This window comes from Carlito syrichta, unplaced genomic scaffold (genome assembly GCF_000164805.1).
Source record: "Carlito syrichta isolate Samal-C Ts95f unplaced genomic scaffold, Tarsius_syrichta-2.0.1 Scaffold310468, whole genome shotgun sequence".
In the NCBI taxonomy this organism is placed as follows: domain Eukaryota; kingdom Metazoa; phylum Chordata; class Mammalia; order Primates; family Tarsiidae; genus Carlito; species Carlito syrichta.
Genome location: NW_007254564.1, coordinates 232,184 through 241,882, shown reverse-complemented (window position 1 = coordinate 241,882; position 9,699 = coordinate 232,184).

The following is a 9,699-nucleotide window of genomic DNA, read 5'->3' as shown; positions in this document are numbered from 1 at the left end:
AAAAAATTAGCCAGGCGTGGTAGCATGCGCCTGTAGTTGCAGCTACTTGGAAGGCTGAGGTGGAAGGATCGCCGGAGCCCAGCAGGTCGAGGCTGCGGTGGCTAGGAGCGGCCACTGCACTCCAGTCTGGGTAACAGAGTGAGACTCCAACTCAAAAATAAATAAATAAATAAATAAATAAAAATAAAAAGTTTGCAAAAATGCTGAAAAGTCTTCATTTACTCAGTCAAGGCACTTACTTAGTGCTTGTTTCATGCCTGACTTGTACCAGATCAGGAATATAGATAGGGATCTTGGGGAGTGTTAGGAACATAGCAAAAGATTCCTCAAGGAAGAAAGCAAGAACAAGGCAAGGAAGGGAGGATAGGGTCTGGAGAAGAAGAGTAGTCAGCTATGCCAACTAACAGGGTGGTCAGGTCATCACTGGGCCAACCTAGACCTGCTCCCAAGACCAGAGTGAACTGGGTATCTTCAGCAGCCCTTTCTTGTGATGGGTGGGGACAATGAACTCCCTTACTTTGAGAGTCCCAGAAGCAGAATGTGTGACCAGGAGCCCGAAAGCAGGACCAGGCTCAGCGGGATTTCTGGCAGAGGAATCCCCGAGTTACTGAATAGGGTGGGTGAGCTTGAAGACCTAACTCTCTAGATGATAGATCGTTCCGTCAACAAATTCCTAAATTTGATGTCATCCTCTGCTCCAAGTCCTGGGTGGTTTCCTACTCAAACTCTTGCATGTTATTATTGGGTTTATGCTGCAAGGTTCTCTGTCGCCTTGTGTTCTCCCTGACCTGTGCATCATCAGGCAGAGGGCCATCGCACATGCTGATATCTGTGGCCTATTGGCACAGGACACGGGCTGGAAAGATAAGTATTGAAGTGTTGTTTTGCAATTCTTGCTGTTCTAATGACTGTCAGCTAAAGACTTATTCCTACCATTAAAAAAGAGCATGGCCAGGCATGGTGCCTCAAGCCTGTAATCCCAGCACTTTGGGAGGCCGAGGTGAGAGGGTTACCTGAGCCCAGGTGTTCAAGACCAGCCTGGGCAACATGTTGAGACCTCGTCTCTACAATATTAAAAAAAAAAAAATTAGCTGGGTGTGGTGGTGCGTGCCTGTAGTTCCAGCTACTTGGAAGGCTGAGGTTAAAGGATCACCTGAGCCCAACAGATCGAGGCTGTGGTGGCCATGAGCATGCCACTGCACTCCAACCTGGGTGACAGAGTAATACTCTAACTCAAAAAAAAAAGAAGAAGAAGAGCATGTTCTAATTCAATATTTTAAATGTAAGAAACATTTCCAGTTGACAGAAATGCATTCCTAACTTGAGGAGAAAATATTTTTCCACTGATGAAATTTATCAGGTCATCACTGGGCCAATCTAGACCTGCTCCCAAGACCAGAGTGAACTGGGTATCTTCAGCAGCCCATTCTTGTGATGGGTGGGGACAATGAACTCCCTTACTTTGAGAGTCTCAGAAGCAGAATGTAATTAATGTATATAATCTTTGGGGAAGAAAAATAGTAGCAGTGATAAAACTTCAGCTAGGAGCCATATGTTTTAAAAAGCAGCCAATACAGCCGGGCTCGGTGGCTCAGACTGTAATCCTGCGCCTTTGGAAGGCTGAGATGAGTGGATTGCCTGAGCCCGCGGGTTCGAGACCTCATCTCTACAATAAATCAAAAAATCAGCCAGGCATAGTAGCGCATGCCTGTAATTCCGGCTATTTGGAAGGCTGAGGCGGAAGGATCGCGGGAGCCCAGCAGGTCGAGGCTGCGGTGGCCAGGGAGCGGCCACTGCACTCCAGTCTGGGTGACAGAGTGAGACTCCAACTCAAAAAAACAAAAAAAATTAAAAAAATAAAAAGCAGCCAATTAAAACGGAGGGTAGCCGGGTTTGGTGGCTCAGCCTGTAATCCCGCGCCTTTGGGAGGCTGAGGTGAGTGGATTGCCTGAGCCTGCGGGTTCGAGACCCGCCTGGGCAACTTGGCGAGACCGCATCTCTACAATAAATCAAAAAATCAGCCGGGCGTGGTAGCTCACTCCTGTAGTTCCAGCTACTTGGAAGGCTGAGGCGGAAGGATCGCCAGAGCCCAGCAGGTTGAGGCTGCAGTGGCTGGGAGCGGCCACTGCACTCCAGTCTGAGTGACAGAGTGAGACTCCAACTCAAAAAAATAAAAATAAAAATAAAACTGAGGGCAATATCTCAAGTGATAAAGCTGATTCTTTTTTGCAATGTTGTCACACATATCTTACCTGTGAAATTTTTGAAAAAAAAATCACTAAACTTAAGCTATTGCATAGAAATTGACCTCATATGCTTACTTTTAAATACTCTCATACAAAGATTATCCTAGGATAATCTTAAAAGAATTACCAGTAGCTCAACATTTTACATCTTTGACTGAGAAAGAAAATGGTGGGTAATAGTTAATGAGCACTGGCAGAACCTTCTTAATAAAAAGACATTCATTTTGTCCCTAATTTTATATGACCCATCTTATATTATTTTACAAGACTATGTTCTTTTAAAGTAGGCTAGAATCTAACAAAATGAGATTATTGATTTTTTCGAAGGTATTAAATAATTTCTGCTTTCCGATTGTAATAATTATGTGTTTTAACAATATTTTCCAGCGCTTTTGGAATCCAAATCAGGATTGCTTGAACTTGGGAGTTTGAGACCCAGCCTAAGCAACATAGTGAGTCCTTGTCTCCACAAAAAAAAAAAAAAAAAATTTTAAATTAGCTAGGTATGGTGGTACATGCATGTCGTCCCAGCTACTTGGGAGGCTGAGGTTTGCCCGAGTCCAGGAGTTTGAGGTTATAATGAGCTACGCATGTGCCACTGCACTCCTGCCTGGACTACCATCACTAAAAAACAATTATTATCTTTATATTTTAAAGAATCTAATGTCTATTTTCTGGATAAATGTTTTTGTGTTATAAAAGCCCTAGCTAGTATTGCTTTGCAGTATAAACAAATCAGCTTTCCAGTTCTGTTCCATCTAATGGCTAAATGCACAGGAACTTATTTACAGTGTCTTTTTCTTTTTTTTTTCTATAACCATTTTTAAATAACATGTATGTTCAGATGTTAATGTTCTTATTTTTAGTTGATTGTAGTTTTTTCAGATTATAAAAGAAATGAAAATTGTTCATAACCCATTTACCAAAGAGAACCACCTTTGCCATTTTGGTATCTTTGCTTTCAAACTTAAAAGGAAACATTTCTATGTAATTTTAAGACATGTTTTTTCATCATAAAAGGAAGATGTGTGCGTTCAAAAAAATCTGTCAAATGTTCTTGATAAATTTGCTGTTTTTCAAGATACAATGTCAGCAAAATGCTAGGATCTGAGGAAACAGGACTCATCCATGTGGGGTGTATGAAGTGACAGTCTTTAGGAAGGCACCTTGGCAGGATTTCCCATTATTGAATGTGTGTCTACTCTCTAACCTAGAGATGCCATTTGCACATCTCTTTTCCACAGAAAACTTTGTACATACACATATGGATAGGAAGAATAGTCACGGAAACATTGTTTATAATATTTAAAAAAAACAGGAAAGGGCTTCATATTCATTATTTGGGATACAATTACATGAATTACGGTACAGCTATATTATAAATATATTTATATATTTAATAAACACTGTGTAGCTATTTAAATGGATGAAATTAAATGAACAAAGTTAAATTTATTTTTTAATTTTTTAAATAAACACGTAAGTTAAACCTATATGTAGTGATATTAAAAGATCTCCAAGACATGGTATAAAATGAAAAAGATAAATTATAAAACAGTATGTATGGTATTATCATATTGATGTAAATATAAGAGACATATATGCTCATATAGACAAAGTCAAGTGCATAGAAAGGGACTGACTGCCAGGATGTGCACAAAACCATTTCCCCTCTGGGGAGGGAAGTGAAAGAGGACAGGGAGAAGGGAGCTCTCTGGTCAGCTGTGTGTCATTATGACTCAGCTGACTCTTTACAATAAGAATGTATTCATGGTGGGAAGCAGCGGCTCACACCTGTAATCCCAGCACTTTGTAATCCCAGCACTTTGGGAGCCGGAGGTAAAAGGATTACCTGAGTTCGGGGATTTGAGAAAAGAAAAAATGTGTTCATGTATTACTTCTATAATTTTTTTTTTTTTTTAGTAGAAGTCTCACTCTGTTGCCTAGGCTGAAGTGCAGTGGCATGCTTCCGACCACCACAGCCTCAACCTGGCTTAGGTGATCCTTCTGCCTCAGCCCTCCAAGTAGCTGGAACCACAGGCACATGCCACCACACCTGGCTAATTTTTGGTTTATTGTAGAAATGAGGTCTCACCAAGTTGCCCAGGCTGGTCATGAACCTATAGGCTCAGGCAATCCTCTCACCTTGGCCTCCCAAAGTGCTGAGATTATAGGCGTGAGCCACCACACCTGGCTACTTCTAAAATTTTAAAAAGTAGGCCAGGCATGGTGGCTCACACCTATAATCCCAGCACTTTGGGAGGCCGAGGTGAGAGGATTGCCTGAGCCCACAGTTCGAGACCAGCCTGGGCAGCTTGGTGAGACCTTATCTCTACAATAAATCAAAAAATTAGCCAGGCATAGTGGTGCATACCTGTAGTTCCAGCTACTTGGAAGCCTGAGGTGGAAGGATCACCTGAGCCCAGCAGGTCAAGGCTGCGGTGACCGGAAGCTTGCTGCACTCCAGCCTGGGCAACAGAGTGAGACTCCAACTCAAAAAAATAAATTAATTAAATTTAATTTTTTAAAAATGTAAAAAGTAAAACTGGGCCAGTCATGGTGGCTCATGCTTGTAATCCCAGCACTTTGCGAGGCTGAGGTAAGAGGATTGCCTGAGTCTGGGGGTTCAAGACCAGCCTAGGCAACTTGGCGAGACCTTATCTCAATTAAAAAAAAAATTGTCCAGGTGCGGTGGTTCATCCCTATAATCCCAGCACTTTGGGAGGCCTAGGTGAGAGGATTGCCTGGGTCCATAGGTTCGATACCAACCTGGGTGACTTGACAAGATCTCATCTCTACAATAAATCAAGAAAAATTTGCCAGGCAGAGTGGCACATGCCTATAGTACCAGCTACTTGTAAGGCTGAGGCAGAATGATCTCCTTAGCCCAGCAGGTTGAGGGCCACCGCCCTCCGGCCTGGGTGACAGAGTGGGACTCTGACTCAAAAATAAAAATAAATAAATAAATAAATAAATAATTAGCCAGGTGTGGTGGCACATGCCTGTGGTTCCAGCTACTTGGAAGGCTGAGGCAGAAGGATCATTGCCTGAGAGCCCAGCAGGTCGAGTCTGTGGTAGCCATGAGCGTGCCACGGCACTCTAGCCTGGGCGACAGTGAGACCTCTAACTGAAGAAAAAAAAAAGAAAGAAAAGAAAAAGTAAAACTGTGCAATGTACTTGATTAATTGTTACAGACCATAACATTTTAAAATATCACTCTTTAGTTTATAAAACATATGCTTGCTGTAAAACATTTAGATAATACAGAAAAGTAAAATTAAGAAAAGAAAAATCATCAGAGCTCTGTCTCCTTGGTAGAATTATGCTATCGTATTCACAAGCCTCTGAGCCAACCCCACCACTCCCATGTCCTCTTTGTTTGGCTCTGTTTTGTGAGACCTTCTAACTCGCAAACCCACTATGAAAAAGGATCACAGGCATGGAGAGCAAAAGCAACACTGACACAGAACTGAACTTAGCACAGTTCTGTGTGGGGAACTTGTTTTTGTTCCTCCCAACGCCATCAATCCTGCCACCAACACAACAAACAACACAGGTTGTTCCCTTATGGCTAGTCGTCCACCTGAGATATCTGGTCACTCTTTCCAAATCCAACAACGTGAAACTCTGACACCTACTGCTCTAATCTACCAATACTCTCCTTTTCTCACTAGGTTTAAGGTTTTCCAACTAAGACATCTGTCACTGACTTGACATTCACTAAAATGATAGTCATTCATGAAAGCCATCACCAAGTATCCCAATTACCAGGAAGTATAACAAAATAACAGTGCTCGTCCTTGGATAAATATGCCAGAATTTCTATGTCCTCAATTGGCAGCGCACTTTAGGAAGGGGCAGCTTATTTGGGTAAGTGCTCAAAATCTCTTTGAAAACATTTTGGAATTGTCTTCAGGAACGGAAACTCCCAAATGGTGACAAATCTTTTCCTTTTGACAGCAGATTTTGTTCACAAAAGTACCTAACAGGAGTTGGGAGCCACAGCTGGGAACCTGTGCTGGTACCAAGGGGAGGTTGGCCCTCTGATGTTGAGATCACACCAGTACAGCCACCCAGGCTGTTTATGACCAGTGTCCATTCTCAGTGGTCATGGTCATTCCAATTGGTCAGTGCTTGTCTTGTGCCATGTCTGTTGTAAAACATTTTGACCAGCATGGACAACAGAGCAAGACCTCATCTCTACAAAAAGTAAAAAAAAATTAGACAGGTGTGGTGGCTTGTACCTGTAGTATCAACTATTTGGTAGGCTGAGGCGGAAAGATCGCCAGAGCCCAGGAGATTGAGGCTGCAGTGAGGCGTGATGGTGCCACTGTACTACAGCCGGGGCGGCAGAGTGAGACACTGACTTAAAAAATTTTTTTTGAATTTCATTCTCCCAGACAACTTGACCACCCTCCTATTTCTATTATCCATCCCCAAATATCCTCAGAATGAATAACTAAATGAATGATTATTGACTTGTGGTCGACATGAAATCTTATGTTAAAAGAATGTGTTCTACTATTTCCAGTTCACATCAAAAGTATTTTTCTTAACAATACATCTTTTAGGCCAGGTGAAGTGGTTCATGCCTGTAATCCCAGCACTTTGGGAAGATGAGGCAGAGGATTGCTTGAGCCTAGGAGCTCGAAACCAGTCTGGGCAACACAGCAAGACTTCATCTCTACAAAAAATTTATAAAAGAAAGAAAAAAATTAGAGAAAAAAGAATATACTTTTTAAAAGAATTAATTTTTTTTTTTTTGAGTTGGAGTCTCACTCTGTCGCCCAGACTGGAGTACAGTGGCCGCTCCTGGCCACTGCAGCCTCACCCTGCTGGGCTCCAGCGATCCTTCTGCCTCAGTCTTTTGAGTAGCCAGAATTACAGGCGCGTGCTACCACGCCCGGCTAATTTTTTGATTTATTGTAGAGATGAGGTCTTGCTGCCCAGGTGGGTCTCGAACCCGCGGGCTCAGGCAATCCACTCACCTCAGCCTCCCAAAGGCACGGGACTACAGGCTGAGCCACCGAGCCCGGCTAAAAGAATTAATTTTTACAGCTTTAAAAAAATGAAAAAGTCAATCATTCATGACTGTTGAAAACATGTAAAAGCCTAGAGATTGCTTCTGTTAAGAGGAGTTTGTTAAACAGCAAAAATTAACTGATATGCCAGGCAAGATGGCTCACACTTGTGATCCCAATCTTTGTCACTGAGTTTACAATTGAGGAAACTTGACAATGTCTAAAATGATATAGCAAGAAAAATGAAATATCCACTATTTTTATAGTTCACTATGTTGCAAATAAAAAGACCAAAAATTAAAAACTGAGTCCCCCACCTTAAAGCATTGTCAATGTCAAGCGTCTAATTGAAAATTAATATACACAGGAAATTGCATGGGTTTAAGTCTTACTCCTACTCACTAAGAATTTATAATCCAAGACAGTCTAGTAATAATCTCATTTGGGTCATCAAATGGGGGGAAGGGAGGCAGATAATGTTACGGAGTTATTAACTAAGATATGGTTACTTTTAGAGATATAAACTTAGCTGGGCATGGTGGCGCATACCTATAGTTCCAGCTCCTTGGAAGGCTGAGGCAGAAGGATCACCTGAGCCCAGCAGGTTGAGGCTGCTGTGGCTGAGAGTGTGCCATTGCACTCCGGCCTGGGCGACAGTGTGAGACTCCAACTAAAAAAAAAAAAAAAATGGAAAGTTCTAAAATCAGTTGTTAAATTCAAACTTCATATTCTAACACAGGGGTCTCCAACACCTGGGTCACTGTTAGGGACCAGGCTGCACAGCAGGAAGTTAACAGCAGGCCAGGGAGCGAAACTTCATCTGTATTTACAGCTGCTCAGCACCACTCATGTTAATACCTGTCCATCTTCTGTCAGATGAGCAGCGGCATTAGAATCTCATAGGAGCACAAACCCTATTGTGAACTAGGCATGTAAGGGATCTAAGTTGCATGCTCTTTATGAGAATCTAATGCCTGATGATCTGAGGTGGAGCTGAGGCGGTGATGACAGCGCTGGGGTATAGCTGCAAATACAGATTAACATTAGAGTGAGGTCTGACTGCAATAAATCAATAAATCAATTGCTTGCAGACTCATATCAAAATAATAATTTCATAATAATAATAAATTCATTCTCTATCATAATGTAACAATCATAGAAATAAAGTGCATAATAAATATAATGTGCTAGAATCATCCTGAAATCATCTTTCTCACACCATCCCCGGTCCATGGAAAAATTGTCTTCCACGAAACCAGTCTCTGATGCCAAAAAGACTGGGGACTGCTGTAACAAGTCGAATCAGCGATTGCCATTGTGCTAAGCAGAAATCTATATATGCTTTTATTATGAAATAATGACATCAATTCTCATGCATGATTTGTAGAAACCAGTATCCTTACCTTGTAGTCACACTTGGTAATAATGTGAGACTAATTTCTGGCAGCAGAATGATGAGTCAAAATTCACTCTTAGGCAGAGAAAAAAACATACAAAGGGAATAGGACAAAAATTGTGGGGAAAAATGTAAATATAATTTTTTCTTTCTTCTGACTGGAGTAGAAGATTTTGCTTTTCAATTTTGTTTCCTTCTTTGTCAGTCCAGTAAAACAGTATCATGTGCAACTTTTCGCTCTTTAAAAAATCTAAGCTCCTAGTTTGACTCATCACATTTCTTCTCTGATAACAGACATCCTCCATGGCTCCTTCTCTTGGTCTCTGCTGGATTCTGCACTTTGTACGAGTTTTGATTTTGTGAAGACCTGAATCATTCTGTAAGCAGTTATGAAATATCCCCTGGGGTACTGTGGCCTGGGGCAGATGGGGGAATTAACTTGAAGGAGAAAAGAGCACCCTAAACAGTCTTCTCTCAGGCAGACAGACAACAATGCGATTTCAATGAAAACCATCCGCGGAAACATCAATAATCCTCCCCTCTTGGTCCACAGATCAGCCGGGGCCCATCAGCAAGCAGAGCCTCGTTTCCATCTTGGGAGGGTCTGGGCTAAGGTTTCAGCCCAGAGGCTGCGAGATCCTATTTCCTCCATGTCTGAGTCCAGTTACCTAACACATGTGCTGGCTGGAGGCTGCCCTTACTTTGGCCCCTTATCATTTCCTTGTGGCTCAGCCTCCAGCTCAACTCCAGCTGTCCTAAGTTGCTCCTGAGCACTAGTGGAATTGAAATCTATATAACCCAACCTTTATAGGGATTTATGGAATGGAGAAAGGTCCGGGTCGCAGAGAAAATGGGATAAAGATGGCTTCCTGAACACCCACAAAAGGAGTGATTTCACATCTATTTTCCTTCCTTTTTAAAAACTTTTTTGTTCCATCTGTGCTTTCTGTTTTCCCTTTTTCTACACAGATTTATAGCAGAAACCTGACATGCTAGTTATCGGAAAGCTACTTTACTCTAGTATTAAAGATGTCCT